The following is an 18,049-nucleotide window of genomic DNA, read 5'->3' as shown; positions in this document are numbered from 1 at the left end:
TTCCAATAGCACTTGAGTGTCTTTGGGCTATCATACTTCTAACCATGACTTTCTGAAAGTGTTTCTGTTAAAATATAAATCTTTTTTTTTTCTTCGTTCTTTTTTTCCTTCTATGCCTCCAATCTTCTCTCTTCCCCATTTCACATAATGTGTAGACATTTTGCTTCTTCTTTCTCATCCAAAGCTTTGGTATGAAGAGCTTATTTTAGAGTTTCCTGGTTGCCTAGTGGTTAGGATTCTGGACTTTCACCACTGTGGCCCGGGTTCTATCTCTGGTGGAAAACTGAGATCCTGCAAGTTGTAAGGTATGGCCAAAAAAGAATAAAAAAAAAAAAAAAAAGAAGAAGAAGAAGCTTACTTTATGTGGTCAACGTCTACTAAAGTTTAATGTTAAAGGAGGAAGAGTAGGGGACATAGCCTGGGGCAAAATGTAAATAAGTAACAAATTTGACCTAATCTTAACATCCCAACATTGTTCTCCCCCATTCTCTCTGCTCGGGGGATTTCTCTTGATTTTTGTTTCCGGGTTGTTTTTTTTTTTTTTTTTTGGCACAAGTGGTAAAGAACCTGCCTGCCTGCCAGTGCATGAGACATAAAAGACATGGGTTCGATCCCTGAGTTGGGAAGATCCCCTGGAAGAGGGCATGGCAACCCACTCCAGTATTCTTGCCTGGAGAATCCCATGGACAAAGGAGCCTGGGAGACTGCAGTCCAATGGGTAGCAAAGAGCCAGACACTACTGAAGCAACTTAGCACCCTTACTTAGCACACGCTCTCTCTTTCATTGACTTTTCCTATTGAACTTTTTCTTTCATGTTTTGAAATCCTTCCCAGAAGTGTTTTGAAAATTGACCTCCTGCCTCTGGTAAACAGAGGTACTAGGAAATTTGACCCCAAAAGTCCTCCTTCCAACAAAGACAAAGAAGAAGAATTATGTCCACTTCAGACTGTATACTTGCTTCCTGGACAGGAGATCAGAGAATCGGTTTATCCTTTCAGCTGTCACTCTCTGGCCAGCTTTTGGTTCCCTGATTCTCATATTTAAGGTATCTTTGAGCACAGTTTCATTCCACTAAATAGCATTTGCACATTCTGCCTATCTGGAGGTTAGGCCAGCTCTGCGCTTCAGTCTGGCAGGACTGTCTGCCTTTCTGTAAAGGAAGCTGGCAGCATTTAATTGATAGCATAGAAACATATTAGTTAGGAGGTACACCCAGGAACCTTGTCCATGGAGCAGACTTGCTATAAGGAATGTACTTTCAATTATAGTATTTGGATATTGACACCAACGTACAAATAAATGGATAATAAAATACACACATAGAGTGTTAGCGTTTACTATTACCAGGTTGCATACTGGTAAAAAATCCACCTGCCAATGCAAGAGGTGCAAGAGACACACGTTTGATCCCTGAGTTGGAAAGATCTCCTGCATAAGGAAATGGCTACCCACTCCAGTATCCTTGCCAGGGAAATCTCATGGACAGAAGAGCCTGGCAGGCTACAGTCCCTGGGGTTGAAGAGTCGTATGCTACTGAGTTCACACACATACTGTTACCCACAACCCACCTCCTACTCCTGAATGCAAAAGCAACAGCTGTTCTTTCTTTTGATACAGCAAACTTTCCTTCCTGTTAAATACCACTGTGGTTACAATCGCAAATTGGCCTAATGATGAACAGAAAAACATCCTGCCCCTTTAGTAATATCTGATTAACGGCAGTGTGAGAGGCCCCGCTGGTCTCCACTTGGCAGACATGTGAGGTGCACTCTCTGTATGTCTACCATTGCTCTGAAAGAGCTACAGTATCTACAGAATCTCCTAAACTGGCAGCCTTACCATGGATCATTCATAGAGATAAACAGGTAATTATGACTTTATAAATTTGAACTCTACACCTTATTGATCATATTCCATTTAGTTTGGCTCAAAAAAAAGACACATGTGCATTGTGTTCTCAAATATTTCTTCTTCAATGGCATCATTTCTTTTACAGGCCACAGTGCCCTATTCCTGCCAAAATGTTCAACTAACAGAGGCTGCTAACTTCCCAAATCAACTCTGATTTCCAAAATCAATTCTGGAGAAATGACAGAGACAAATGGGAAATAAGTATCCAAAGAAATGACCACATCAGGGACTTCCCTGGGGGTCCAGTGGTTGAGAATCTACCTTCCAATCAGGGGACAGAGGTGCAATCACCTGTCAGGGAACTAAGATCCCATAAGCTGTGGAGGTAATTAAGCCTGGTGGCTGCAACTACTGAGCCCACATACCCACGCTGCAACAAAGGCTCAGTGAGCAAAAAAAAGAAAGAAAGAAAGAAAAAGAAACATCCCCTGTGTACGCTGAACTCAGACAGAACTGGTGAGTGGAGAGAGGTGGACCAGGTAAAGGCTGGTGGGTGGCTGCAGCATGGAAAGAAAGCTGTATGTGGAGACCAGAGGAAAGCTCTGATCTTGCATTTCCCCCAGTTCATTTTATCACTTGTTTTATAGCCACAGAAATCTGTAGTAGCAACTGAAGCTACTCACTGTGTCCATGATGAATATCGGGCAAGCACAAAAGTGCTACTTAGCTGGAAAGTTAAAATAGACAATTAGGAAATAAGTAGGATGAACCTGGATGAAGAACAAGTGTGTAAGTTGGAATATCAATTTGAGTGATCTTCCAAGAAGACAAGAGAAAAAAATAAAGAGGTAGAAAATAAAACAAAAATGGTAAGTGATCCGGAGGACAGGAGTAAAGCATCACCATATAGTTAAGGGGGCTTCACAGCAGGCACCAGTGGTAAAGAAACTGCCTGCCAATACAGGAGACAAAGAGATGCAGGTTCAATCCCTGAGCGGGGAAGGTCCCCTGGAGGAGGGCATGGCAACCTACTCCAGTATTCTTTCCTGGAGAATCCCGTGGACAGAGGGGCCTGGCAGGCTACAGTCCATGGGGCTACAAAGAGTCAGATGTGACTGAAGAGACAGCATACATACTTAAGAGGATTCCAGAAAAAATAAAAAACTTAAAAAACATAAAACTAGAGAGAAAGGAATTTGAAAAACTAATAGATATAAATTGTACAGAATTTTGAAAAATAAGTAAGGTCTCATTTTGAAAGGATTTGTAGATTACCAGTGAAATAAGGAAAATATTCACACCCACACTACATAGAAACTTTTTTAAGTGGCAAAGTAAAATTTCCAGAAAAAAATGGTACATCATCTGCCCAGAAGTAAGAATCAGATTGACTCTGAAGTTATCGGTAGCAACATCACGTACAAGACAATAAAGCAATATCTTTAAAAGGATAAAAGCATTGAATCTGAAATTGTATGTACAGCTAAAAGTATCAGTCCTAAGTGAGAGAGAAATATGTAAGTCCACAATCGTATCAAATACATACATGTATATAATTCTGCCATTAACACAAGAAGAAACAGTGAAACTGAATTCAATAATAAATATAATGGAACTGAAATGCTTTTCAAAGATCAGTTTTCTCAACAAAACTTACAGGATTAGATGGTTTTACTAGTACATTTCATCAAACTCTCAAACAATAATTATTATTTAAATTTTTAAAACAGAAGTACCAGAAAATAGAGGGGAAAACCCAGCTCCTTTAAAAAGCCTTGAACAATATTAATTTTCTTTTTTATGGAGTTAACTTATGTAAAGCAAATTTCACAAATAATAAGTATATAACTAAAGAACTGATACATAACTATACCTGTACATTTATTTAGTAAAGAATATTTTCTATAGCAGGGAAGACACTCTCTTGTCTACTTTCTCTGCCCACCACTATACTGACCTCTTATCACTAATTTGTTTTTTCTGCAACTGAGCCATTTGAACAGTGAAAATTTCTTTTGGCCTGCCTTTTCCTGCAAGATAGTATGTCTGTGAAATTCAAATATGTTACTACATTTAGCAGTATTTTTTAATTGCTATTATTATAATGCAAGTCTCTATCAGAATTTATTAGTGTTTTCAATACTGAATTATTCTAGTTTTTGGCTATTATAAATGAATCTGATATGAGAGTTGTATAATACGGAAGCAAAAAATGAGTTAATCTCTCTACCAAAACACATGTATAAGTATATTCATGTCAGCCACTATTACTCAAAATTGATGAAAGCTTTGTTTAGGAATATACTCAGAAAAGAAACAGCAGGGTTATAGGGTACAGTAGGTGTATAGTTTGCAAATCTCAGCAAGTGATTTTTTAAAGTGGCTTACAAATTTCTACACCTACTGGCAAGCTATTGTTGGGCCATTTATGTTCATTCTATTAGAAATGTGTTTTCTTATAAGTGTTCAGCTAATCTTCAACAAGGGTACTATGAACACACAATTAGGAAGCAATTGTCTATTCAATAAATGGTGTTGGTGGGACTTCTCCCGGTGGTCCAGTGGTTAATGCAGGGGTACAGGTTCAATCCCTGGTCATGGAGCTAAGATCTCACATGCCTCTAGGCCAAAAAAAAAAAAAGAAAGAAAACAAAAAAACAGAAACAGCATTGCAATAAATTCAATAAATATTTTTTAAATGGTCCACATCAAAAAAATCTTTTAAAAAATGGTGGTGGTAAAATGATATTCACAAGCAAATGAATAGAACAAGATCCCTTTACTTACATCTATAAATTAACTAAAAATAGATTAAAGGCTCAAATGTATGACCTGAAACTTGATGACTTTTATGACTAAAAATCATAAACTTTTTTTTAGACTTTTATGACTAAAAATCCTTGAGGAGAACATGTATATATATATATAATGATCATAGACTTTGGCCTTGACCTTATGCAATAAATAAATGTATTTTTTTAACTATATATATATGTACCAAAGCATCATGTTGTATATCTTAAACTTACACAATGCCATATGTTAATTATGTCTCAACAAATCTTGGGGGGAAATTTCTGAAGAAAATAAAACATGAAGATATTTTAGTGAGCCAATTTTTGGTTCTATTCCATTTTCCTATACAATTTCAACATCTTTGTTCCTATATTGTTCTCCTTTAATTACTTATATTTTGAATCATTAAATAAAACATCGGATTTACAAACCTCTCTTTGTAAAAAGGATAAGGCAAATGCTATATTGTTTTTTAAAAAGCCTCCTCATTTATGACAATTTAAATTGTCTTCTTCCTGATTTTTTTTCCTACACAAGGGGCTGTAAACAGACTTTATATGAAAAATGATGAAAAACTGCAGAGTTGTGCATAAGGAGGAAAGAGCTTTATTGGGAGGAGAAAGCTGTGCTTGAGTCAATAAGTGTTATTTTAGCCTAAATCGTTCATCTTTCTGTGTGAAGATGTCAACACAACACAACCATGTAGACTGTATCCTAGTGCAGTTCTTAGGAATAATGAGAGTGAAAAAACGTGAACAAATATTGTTTCAGATTTTAAACAAATTATCTTGATAAGATTTTTTTTAAACTTAGGTTGGAGAATTTTAATATCTGATACTCAGCCAAAAATTAAGCCAATAAAGGCACAAAGGCATTTTGGTTTCCTGTTTACATGCCTCAGAATCAGGAAGTCGATATGACTTTCAATAGCTAATTTCCTTTCAACTGCATTTGCTTGCTATTTTTTTCTCTCTAATGTTTCATAAAGTACTCCCTGAATATCATAGTCCATAATGACCCTTGCCTTTTCTGTCTGGGTGTCATTTCCTCAGTTGGATGAGAAGCAGATTTTTTTTTATTTTAATTTATTTTAATTGGAGGCTAATTATTTTACAATATTGCATTGGTTTTGATTTTAGAACTCATTTTTCTTGTCCAATCCAACACTGGCCACATATTTTGTTTTTGTATTCTTAGGTGGTTGATGTCTTTTCTGTTCTGGTTGAGAAATAAGGATTTGTGGACCTTGAGAGAAAACATACATTCGTGGCAGATGGAGGTGAGGCATGGAGACTCCTGGAGGTGGTATGTTACAGTCTTGGGAGCTGGCAAAGACTGAACCACATTAACATCTTGCCAGTGGATCTGCACTGGTCGGTCACCCTAGAGAAGTCTGAGTTCAGACCAGGAACTGAGATCGCTGTGTGTATGGGGGAGCAGGGGGAGGGCGCAGTGGTGGGACAATGTTCCCTGAGGCAGGGAAAACCTGTCTTTTATTTGGTCTTTTAAGTTAGACATTATTCTGCTGAACAAGACTGGCTCTAGGGCTGCAAAGTCTAAAGAAATTAGTTTCTTCATTTTGTGATTGGATATGTCGCCAATGCTGTGAGAGGCACATTCTGAATATGAGTGATGAAAATCTACCTTCTCCCTGGTCTAACCTGATCATCTAGTATTTTTGATTCACTGGAAGTGATGGAAGTGAAGCTCCCTAAGGTTGCCTGCTTCTTTCTAGCACCTATGGGATGAGGCTTGGCCAATCCCCATCCATGTCTCCATCTCCCATTGTGCCTGAAGCTGTGACATCATCACCTTCGTCACCTAGGAGGCGAGAGAGCTGAGGCACAGGATTCTGTGTCCTCAGACCTCGATGGAGGAAGTTGTACCAGGGGCCAGTTTATCCCCAAATGGTGTTCCTTGGCTCTATGCCCTGTTTTCTATGCTCTTTATCTTTTTTCTCTTTGTCAGGTTTTCTCCCTTTTTACTTGAGATAGACCAACATGTAAAGAAATGTAAGTGCCACAGTGGGCTTTAGGGCACAGGAAAATTATAGTGAGAGAATGTGTGTATGGAGAGAGAAGAAGTTACATATTATAATGTGGGGAACATGAGGGGAAATATCTACTCTTCTCTAATCTCCAAGGCCTCAATGACCCTGAGCTGAAGATCTTAGAATTACAATCTTCTATGTGATAGAGGTACTTGCAGAACTTGGGTCAGGATCGGGCTAAGCACTCCATTCCTGATGTACCTGTGAAAGATGAGGAAGTATCTGGGGCCGTGCCTGAGCTTATATAATGCCCAGGTTTAAGGATACAAGGAACCCTGTGGAACTGGGAATATATGATGGAATTTCCAGATGATGTTGTCTGACCCAGCATGCTTTGTCTTAGTCTTGCTCAAATGCAGGTTTACTCTGCACAATATTGTCCATAAGGATAAAGAAAATGATGACATGAAGATAGACGATCTAGGAAGACCAGGTGAGAATCCTTTGCCCTTCACCTTTGGGTTCATATGGCCATAGGCTGGCAGTCTAGTTACTCCCATGGTCCATGTGCTAGACAGCTGAGAACACCAAACTCTGGCCTCAGTGAGACAGCTGCCTCAAGTTCAAAATAAGCTTGTTATTTAGGAGCTCCTGTAAGTGAAAAGATTTCTCTTTTCTCATCTACATTTGGGATGTTCCTCATCTTATCAAGGTTCCCTCTCAAGTGACTCAGTGACTAAGCTACCTTTGTTTGTTTGTTTTTTATGCTAGACAATGAAAAACAAAGTGCCTCATCTCCAGGCACTTCCTATAAAGTTGTCTTTGTGGTAATAATAAGGGATAAGATATATCATAATACAAACACACCTGGAAGACTGAAAGTCCATTTTTCTAGGAGACATTCTGACCACCTGTTGACCATAAATCCTGCAGCCTGTGAATGTCAAATGACCTGCCTCTCCAGAAAAGGGTGGTTTCTGTTTAACGGCTCCCTTGTGACATCATTGAAAGATGACATCCAGGATTCTTGGGTTCCCTGAATCCATTATGTCGCTCCCTCAATATTAATGTCACATGTCCTACAAATACTCTGAGCAGGTTTCCCTCACACAATATTTAAATGCCTAGTCTGTAAAAGGCTATTGAGTTGCTTTGAGGTAACATAAAGTAGATCACTGTTTTTAATTATCAACAACCAAAATGTCTAGCCCAACACTGACATTACATAACTTGAGAATATATAATTAGTCATTGTAGTTGGACATGTTTGGGCTTCCCAGGTGGTTCAGGGTAAAGAATCCACCTGCCAACGCAGGAGACACAGGAGAAGTGGGTTTGATCCTTGGGTTGGGAAGCTCCCCTGAAGAAGGAAATGGCAACTCACTCCAGTACTCCTGCCTGGAAAATTCCATAGACAGATGAGCCTGGCAGGCTACAGTCCATGAGGTCCCAAAGAGTTAGACATGAATGAGCCATACTGAGCACACACACAGTTGGAAAAATTAAAGTGAATTGTCCCAAACTTCACATGAAGTCACTGTAACACAGTCATCTGTACAAATGTCTCTACTTCCCCACTACTGCCACTGTCCTTGAGACCTTTGTCTGCCCTTAGAGTCCAAAGTCAGCACACAAAATTCCCTAAGTGATGTCGAATGAGCAGCTTTTTCTGACAGGGTTCCTTTTCCATTGCTGAGTGAAGAAGTGTCTCTCTCATGGAGGGGTACAGGTTTGTCAGCTAAGGCTCTCTAAGGGACTGAGGAAAGTACAGCTATCTTTTCTGATGTTAGAAAATCTGAGTGGGCTCCTATCTCTCTCATACATCAAGCCTGCCCTTTTCAAGACATTTCTGTCATTTCTGTGTCCTCATAGAGGCTGGGTAGATCTTGTGTTCTGTGGTTACACCCTCCTTCCACCTCCATTCTCAGTAACTGATGCTGTGCTTTTATGTGCTTTTATGACCATATTTCTCAGACTTGAATATTTGTTTCATGGACTATCCATCGATTTTTGCATCAAATCTGCATGGAAAATCGGTGAGATGCCACAGTATGAACATTTTTGTGACATTTCTTACCTTATGATAACCATTGCCTCTAATATACTAGGTTGACCTCCCTTACAAATATATAGTTTCTTGGATTAGATGGGGCAGAAATTAATGCAGCTTTCTTTGCTGCTGCTGCTGCTGCTACTAAGTCACTTCAGTCGCGTCCAACTCTGTGCGACCACATAGATGGTAACCCACCAGGCTCCCCCGTCCCTGGGATTCTCCGGGCAAGAACACTGGAGTGGGTTGCCATTTCCTTCTCCAATGCATGAAAGTGAAAAGTGAAAGGGAAGTCGCTCATTCATGTCCGACTCTTCGCGACCTTATAGACTGCAGCCTACCAGGCTCCTCCGTCCATGGGATTTTCCAGGCAATAGTGCTGGAGTGGGTTGCCATTGCCTTCTCCAGCAGATTTCCTTAGATGCTCATAGAACCTTATGAGAACTGAGGTAGCAAATATCAGCTATAGTTAGTTCAGTCGCTCAGTCGTGTCTGACTCTTCGCGACCCCATGAATCGCAGCACGCCACGCCTCCCTGTCCATCACCATCTCCCGGAGTTCACTCAGACTCACGTCCATCGAGTCCGTGATGCCATCCAGCCATCTCATCCTCGGTCGTCCCCTTCTCCTCCTGCCCCGAATCTCTCCCAGCATCAGATTCTTTTCCAATGAGTCAACTCTTCGCATGAGGTGGCCAAAGTACTGGAGTTTCAGCTTTAGCATCATTCCTTCCAAAGAAATCCCAGGGTTGATCTCCTTCAGAATGGACTGGTTGGATCTCCTTGCAGTCCAAGGGACTCTCAGGAGTCTTCTCCAACACCACAGTTCAAAAGCATCAATTCTTCGGCGCTCAGCCTTCTTCACAGTCCAACTCTCACATCCGTACATGACCACAGGAAAAACCATAGCCTTGACTAGACGGACCTTTGTTGGCAAAGTAATGTCTCTGCTTTTGAATATGCTATCTAGGTTGGTCATAACTTTTCTTCCAAGGAGTAAGCACCTTTTAATTTCATGGCTGCAGTCACCATCTGCAGTGATTTTGGAGCCCAAAAAAATTAAGTCTGACACTGTTTCTACTGTTTCCCCATCTATTTCCCATGAAGTGATGGGACCAGATGCCATGATCTTCGTTTTCTGAATGTTGAGCTTTAAGCCAACTTTTTCACTCTCCTCTTTCACTTTCATCGAGAGGCTTTTTAGCTCCTCTTCACTTTCTGCCATAAGGGTGGTGTCATCTGCATATCTGAGGTTATTGATATTTCTCCCGGCAATCTTGATTCCAGCTTGTGTTTCTTCCAGTCCAGCGTTTCTCATGATGTACTCTGCATATAAGTTAAATAAGCAGGGTGACAATATACACCCTTGATGTGCTCCTTTTCCTATTTGGAACCAGTCTGTTGTTCCATGTCCAGTTCTAACTGTTGCTTCCTGACCTGCATACAGGTTTCTCAAGAGGCAGGTTAGGTGGTCTGGTATTCCCAACTCTTTCAGAATTTTCCACAGTTTATTGTGATCTACACAGTCAAAGGCTTTGGCATAGTCAATAAAGCAGAAATAGATGTTTTTCTGGAACTCTCTTGCTTTTTCCATGATTCAGCAGATGTTGGCAATTTGATCTCTGGTTCCTCTGCCTTTTCTAAATCCAGCTTGAACATCAGGGAGTTCATGGTTCACGTATTGCTGAAGCCTGGCTTGGAGAATTTTGAGCATTACTTTACTAGCATGTGAGATGAGTGCAATTGTGAGGTAGTTTGAGCATTCTTTTGCATTGCCTTTCTTTGGGATTGGGATGAAAACTGACCTTTTCCAGTCCTGTGGCCACTGCTGAGTTTTCCAAACTTGCTGGCATATTGAGTGCAGCACTTTCACAGCATCATCTTCCAGGATTTGAAACAGCTCAACCGGAATTCCATCACCTCCACTAGCTTTGTTCGTAGTGATGCTTTCTAAGGCCCACTTGACTTCACTTTCCAAGATGTCTGGCTCTAGATTAGTGATCACATCATCATGATTATCTGGGTCGTGAAGATCTTTTTTGTACAGTTCTTCCATGTATTCTTGCCACCTCTTCTTAGTATCTTCTGCTTCTGTTAGGTCCCTACCATTTCTGTCCTTTATCGAGCCCATCTTTGCATGAAATGTTCCCTTGGTATCTCTAATTTTCTTGAAGAGATCTCTAGTCTTTCCCATTCTGTTGTTTTCCTCTATTTCTTTGCATTGATCACTGAAGAAGGCTTTCTTATCTCTTCTTGCTATTCTTTGGAACTCTGCATTCAGATGCTTATATCTTTCCTTTTCTCCTTTGCTTTTTGCCTATCTTCTTTTCACAGCTATTTGTAAGGCTTCCCCAGACAGCCATTTTGCTTTTCTGCATTTCTTTTCCATGGGGATGGTCTTGATCCCTGTCTCCTGCACAATGTCACAAACCTCATTCCATAGTTCATCAGGCACTCTATCTATCAGATCTAGGCCCTTAAATCTATTTCTCACTTCCACTGCATAATAATAAGGAATTTGATTTAGGTCTTACCTGAGTGGTCTAGCGGTTTTCCCTACTTTCTTCAATTTAAGTCTGAATTTGGCAATAAGGAGTTCATGATCTGAGCCACAGTCAGCTCCTGGTCTTGTTTTTGTTGACTGTATAGAGCTTCTCCATCTTTGGCTCCAAAGAATATGATCAATCTGATTTTGGTGTTGACCATCTGGTGATGTCCATGTGTAGAGTCTTCTCTTGTGTTGTTGGAAGAGGGTGTTTGCTATGACCAGTGCATTTTCTGGGCAAAACTCTATTAGTCTTTGCCCTGCTTCATTTTGCACTCCAAGGCCAAATTTGCCTGTTACTCCAGGTGTTTCTTGACTTCCTACTTTTGCATTCCAGTCCCCTATAATGAAAAGGACATCTTTTTTGGGTGTTAGTTCTAAAAGATCTTGTAGGTCTTCATAAAACCACTCAACTTCAGTTTCTTCAGCATTACTGGTTGGGGCATAGATTTGGATAACTGTGATATAGAATGGTTTGCCTTGGAGAAGAACAGAGATCATTCTGTTGTTTTTGAGATTGCATCCAAGTACTGCATTTCGGACTCTTTTGTTGACCATGATGGCTACTCCATTTCTTCTGAGGGATTCCTGCCCAAAGTAGTAGATGTAATGGTCATCTGAGTTATTCACCCATTCCAGTCCATTTTAGTTCGCTGATTCCTAGAATGTCGACATTCACCCTTGCCATCTCTTGTTTGACCACTTCCAATTTGTCTTGATTCATGGACCTGACATTCCAGGTTCCTATATCAGCTATAATGTCTTTTTTTTTTTTTTGACATTTTTAATGTAGTTTATTTGAAATGCTTCCAGAAAAGTCTAAGGCCATTATACAAATCATTCATTTCATGAAAACATTCATTGATTTTCTTCTCATAGGCCAGTCCTTGACAGATCTCTTTTCTCAACATGCTGCCCAAAGCGGCCGATGGCTCCTTCAAAGAATGATTCCTTCTTTTCTTCACCATCAAACAACTATTCTTGGCTTTTCTCTGCTTCTGTCTGCAGCAGATTCAGTCAGTCAGTTGGTAAATCAATATCAACTTAAGAAAAAAGTAGTTTTAAATAAACTTGTAATAGAAATAAAAATTCACTAAGTTTAAAATCTATAAATACAGAAATATGTTTTACAGGGTAAAATTGATGGCTTCTTTTATTTTTGAAAAATAAGTACTATACCTTGTTTTTACATTGATAAACCTCGTTACACAGCTTTCTGAATGCACATGATAGATGTACATACTAAAATGACAACATAGTATTTACTGCTCTCCTTTGTGTAAACTTGAAAGACACAGATTTTAAAAAAAGCTTTTTGGCAATAATTTAGAATCATTACTACTAGTGCTGGTGTGGGTACAATTTTGCACAAGTCATCTTTAACATTTACACTCACACAGAGCTTTTCTGTGTATTCAGTTAACTTTTTTTCAAAGGTCTGGGGCTCACCCTACATTGTAAATCAAGGCTGGACAAAAAGGTTACTCGTTTGGCCAACTGATGCTGATTGATGACGGAGTTAATTAAGTCAGCCTCTGGAGAATGTAATTATGATTCTGATCCCAGCACAAAGCCAGTGATGGCAAATGATGACTCGAAAGTGGAGCAGGAAAACCCCAGGCTCTGATCTTTCCCAGAAGGACACTGGACTTTGCTTTTCTTTTTTAATGCTTCCAACACAAGGTCATGATGGAGGACTTCTTCCAAATTCTTCTTCTCACATGTTTCTGTAAACAGAGTCACTGACGCAGCCACAGCCACTCCGTCATCTGTTCATTCATGCTCTAAAATATGAGTGGGCTGAGACAGGTGAAACAAAGTGAAGAGGGCCTTTCTGCTATTCCTGCCAGGTTTTCCCAGGCCCGGTGAGTTCTGTTCTGATGTTTTAGGCTAGAAATACCTATCTAAGGCCAGCCAGCATCTATGGCAGAGACCTCCTGAAACAATATACACTTCAGTTCAAGATTCAGAGCTGACAGCCACTTTTGTGCTGATCCTTTTAAGGTCAGACTCTATTTCATGTCCTAGTAAATTATTGCATCAGATTTGTACTGGATGAAATTGTAAGGTTAAGAGAGTGCTTCTCCCTTTGTGAAATCAAACCTTCAGAATCCCCAGGGATGTTTTCCTGCTTTTTGGTTGGATGATATCGGACCGATTTAACTTGAAACAATGATCTTTCCCGGTTTCCTTCAAATACCATAATGATTACACAGGTAACTTCCTCATGCCTTATTTGCAAGACCCTTGAAAAGTAATCTATATGAAACAGCAGATTAGAGGTTATTTTCTATTTTTTGAAATCCAGCAGGACCAGTGAAAATATTGATAACTTGTTCAAGTACATATCCACCCATCCAGACACTTGGGAAAAACAGTACAGGGTAACAGTTGCCAAAGATTCCAGCTGACACAAGTTGACAGTTACAGTACTAGAGACAAAAAAGTACAGACAGAAGAGACTGGGTCAACACGGTCACAAAAGTGTGAAAAAGTGCTTCTCCAAACCGTTCCACATGTGGAATGCAAATACTGTACAGGTAAGACACAGAGCGACTTCCAGGAAGCACACGCTTCTGTCAGACGTTGCTTTCAACATGCCTGCTGTTCCCACAGGAAGACTCTGTCTGTTCCATGTGCTCACAGTCGAGGCTGACCTCATTCATGTCCATGCTACAATCCGATTCACTGTCTGATTGGTCCATCTGCTCAAGTTTTGTTTCTCCCCATGGCTCCCTGCTCCCGGTGGCAGGATCTAGGAATGGTCCCTCAGAATCAAGGACCGCAGCCTGCCCCGTGGCACACAGAACTGTTTGTTTGGCTTGGCGAATACAGTTGAGCCACTGCTGTTTGTTGAATGTGTCATTGGCTTGTAATGAGTGGGTCTGACTTTGGGATCCATTTTTGAAACTCACTCTGAAGAAGTTTTTAATTCTCTCATTGTTGCTGAATGCCCCATGCAGGGAGCCGCCCAGCCTCACTTCCCCATCCTGCAAGTCTTCCAGCAGGAGGTCATTCATGGGGATAGGCTGCCGGTACAGCTGGTAGCAGAGCTACTCATTGTGGGTAACGGCGAGGGTGATAACAAGCACTTCTTGGAAGAGAAAGACATGTAGTTTCACGCCCCAGTTGTTCTTCAGTTCACCATAACAACACAGCACCTTTGAGTCTTTCTGGCCTTCCTCCAAGTAAAGAAGTCGCTCTTTATAATAGCGGCATTCAGATTCTCCACTCTTGGTGTTGATTTCTGCCACAGTTCCCTGAGTGATGTTTATAGCTTCTTCCAGGTGCTGCTGATCTGGATTATCATTTGGTGTGTGTCTCAAGATTTCTCAAAGAAGCAGAGGGTATTTCACCAGATGGCTTCTTGGAATATCCAGGAAATTCCAGAGATCTAGTTTTTGGCTAAAGGGGGATTCTAAACATCGCTGCAGGAAATCTTGGACTCGGTGATCTTGTTTTTTGTGATCCAGCAGAGCTTTGGCAGCTACTTGATTGCTGCAGTAGCTGTCGTAGGTGCTGAGACAAGGCAGCCAGCCCACGAGGATGGGACCGAAGTGCTCAGTCGAGCCATCAGGCTTGCGGACATTTCGAAGCTGACTAAGGAGGTCTTCATGGAGAGGAATCAGGGAGTCCAGTGTTCCAAAAATTTGATTCAACTCCTGTTCTGTCATTATGGAGAATTTCAGCATAGGGTCGTGATAGGCCTTTTTTGCCAATTTCAAGTCCTCTATTAAATCTTCTCTTTGAGAAAGCTCCAAGATCGCCTCCTGCCCTTTTATTTCCTTGGACGTGAGCATCTGATTGACGCACACATCGAAGGTCTCACTCCACAGCTTGCTGTCTCTTCGCTTTGTGCTCGAGGGGGCAGCATTCCTGGACCAGGGTCGGGGGCCCAGGAGGTCGGGACGGCTCTCACTGCGGAAGCTGATGGACTGCTGCAGGGTTTGGCTGAAGCGCTTTAACAGCGTGGCCTTCACAGGTGGGATGAGGTTGGCAAGGGATGTGACTCCCTCTGAGATTCCAGGCTTTAGGAGATGGAAACATGGGAAAGTTGTTCTGCCGCTGCCGTTTAGGCCTTTTACAGGCTCTGTTGGGTCCCATGAGGAAGGTCACGCTTGTCTGAGCCGAAGTCAGCAATGGCCGAACAAGTTTGGCAACGGGCCCCATTTTCCCCTTCGGTGCTTATTAATGTTTGGAGGCAATCATGCTCTGAGGAGCAGACTGTGAGAGATGCTGACAGAAACTCCAAGAAGACACCTTGGAGAGGTGAAGTGCCTTGCTCAAGGTCACAGGGCTGCTGAGTTTGAGACTGAAGGCTAGTGTCTCTGGTCAGGAGGGGTTACTCTCCCTTTTGCTGGGTCTCCAGCTTCTCAGGGGCTTCCGAGGTGGTGCGAGTGGTAAAGAATCCATCAGCCAATACAGGAGATGCAAGAGACACAGGTTTGATTCCTGGGTCAGGACCTACATCCCCTGGAGGAGGAAATGGCGACCCACTCCAGTATGCTTGCCTGGAGAATCCCATGGACCTAGGAGCCTGGCGGGCTACAGTCCATAGGGTCGCAGAGAGTCAGACATGACTTAGCAACTGAGCATGCACACTGCAGACGCCAGCTGCTCAAGGTCAGCAGTTGAACCTATAATGTGTTTAATTAACAGATTAGAAAGTTGTTGCTTTTGCTGTATAAGGTGAAAAGTTGTGAGCCTTCTGGTGAAGAGTGACTTTTCTATAGCTCACATGGCAACTCCTATTATAAAGTTTGGGATTATCTGCACAGATATTTTAGGAATTGGGACAAGTCACAAGGAAATGGTCAGTCTGTCACTTTGGAATGACAATGACAGTTTTAGAGCTATGCTTTCCTCTCTTCCATTTCTGGTATATTCACCTTGGGAAATAGTCCTTTCTTGTGACAACTTTTCCTCAGACTCTGGGCCAAGAGTCATAAAGTCCTGTCCTGATATTAATTTCTCAGTTGAATGCTTTCTTCTCTGCAGTCACCCTCTGTGTTTTTTCAGTCTTTTAACTTTAGTGAGGGTTTCAGTGGCTAAATCAAAGATTTCTCTTGGTAAATATCACATTGCACTTAAAAATATGTGGGCTACTTTCAATACCTTTTGATAACTTATTTCTAACAGAATTCCACAGTGATAAGAGAACAGGTTCTGTATGATTTCAATACCTTTAGATCATAAAATTTTTACATCTTGTTTTCTGTCCCTGGATGTGTTTCCAGTATCTCTTAGTTTACAGTCTATGGGAACTTGGATAGAATTTATATCCTTCTGTTGTGTGAAAATCGTATAAATCTTAACTATGTTGAATTGTTCATAGTGCTTTTCAGGTCTACTATATCTTTCTATTTCTCTGTATATTCATTCTATTAGCTTTTGAGAGCTTGATATTGAAACTCCAACTAAAAAATCTTAATTTATCTACTTAAAGGTATGTCCTGACAGAATGGTTCTGAGTGTTTGATGATGTACAGAAATTTTTACAGTCTGTATCTCTCCCATCGTTCCTGCTCTCTAAAATGGATGCTATCCTTCTTCTGGGTCACAGGCATCATCAAGCAATTTTCTTCTTATTTCAGGCTGTCCCCTGGAGTCACCAAGGACAGAAGTTCTTGGAGGGAAGGAAGATGAGATGAGAGGAGATCCCCCACTGTTTGTGAGGATAGCAAAAGAGCCCAGGGATTCCGAGACCGAAATCTGTTCCCCTGGACCATCCGTTTGATGAGAGTGGCTAAGGCTGTAAGGAGTCCTGTGACATCATATCAGATGGGAGAGATCTTCAGAGACCCTCAATGTCTGTGTTTATACTGGGGAAAAAAGATAATAAATATTGTGAGACTCTCAGAAAAGTTCTGTGCTACCAGGAATTTCTTGTTGAACTTAATCCTTCTTGTACTCAACCACTTTTACTCAACTTAAATCTCAAGCAAATTTCCTGTTTCCAGGTAAAAATCCTAGGTGGATTACTTACGCTATCTTATTCTCCTAAAGCAACATATACAGTAGTTCTTACAGGGGCAGAAAAGTTCGTGGTCCCTGTGAGACTCAGCAGTCACTTAATCCAGGAGCACAGCTGAGACTTTTCTCACTCTGTCTAAGATGATCACACTGCAAACTTATGTGAACTTTCTGAAATGTTCTGTCCATGTTGCATTTTTTTCTTGTATCACTGATATGCTCCTCACCCATCTGAGCATGGAACACAGTTTCACTGAGATGCAGAGAAGGAATTTCTATAGATTTTCTTTTCCTCCCGGAAGCTTTATGACCCCCAAACATTTTTTCATTATTATCAAGTGAAACTAATTTTTTTCTCTCCTCTCCCACATCAGGTTTTCTTTTCATGTAAGTTCCTACACATAATTTTCCTCATCTTTACATATCATGTTTACCCCTCTGTTCTTAACCAAATGCAATATGTTTGTTCTAATGAGTCATTAAGGCATCCACTAGGAATCTCTAGTTGGAAAACCATATAAGGAACTGGAAGAGGGTGGGGACAAGAGGGGTGGAGAGAGACAGAGACAGAGAGACATGGAAGGAGGGAAAGGATGAGGGAGAGGGGGACTAAAGGAAGAGGAGGAGGAAGAGATGGAGGAAGGAGACAGAGAAAGAGGGAGGAGTTGAAGGGAGAAGAGGAGAGAGGTATCTGAACTGAAGACATGGAAAAGGTTGTTCTGAGATGAAATAAGTAGAAATGTTAAAGAAAAATCTGGTGCTGCCTTTCAGAACAGTTAGGTGAGAAATTTCTACATTGAATGGAAAGCTAAAATAGTCTGGAAAAGTACCTTCATTGTCTAAT

The 18,049-nt window shown here is 41.0% G+C and overlaps 1 protein-coding gene and 1 pseudogene across 1 annotated transcript in view; both read right to left on the bottom strand.

The window, feature by feature from the left end:
- The window catches only part of LOC138078775 (scavenger receptor cysteine-rich type 1 protein M130), a 122,471-nt gene that overhangs the window by 60,224 nt on the left and 44,198 nt on the right, over positions 1–18,049 (bottom strand). The window lies entirely within an intron of this gene.
- LOC138077660 (rho guanine nucleotide exchange factor 3-like) lies at positions 12,395–15,938 on the bottom strand (annotated as a pseudogene).

Source organism: Capricornis sumatraensis, chromosome 4 (genome assembly GCF_032405125.1).
Source record: "Capricornis sumatraensis isolate serow.1 chromosome 4, serow.2, whole genome shotgun sequence".
In the NCBI taxonomy this organism is placed as follows: Eukaryota; Metazoa; Chordata; class Mammalia; order Artiodactyla; family Bovidae; genus Capricornis; species Capricornis sumatraensis.
The sequence above is the reverse complement of the archived record's forward strand: the minus strand, read 5'-3'. Positions and strand labels throughout refer to the sequence as shown.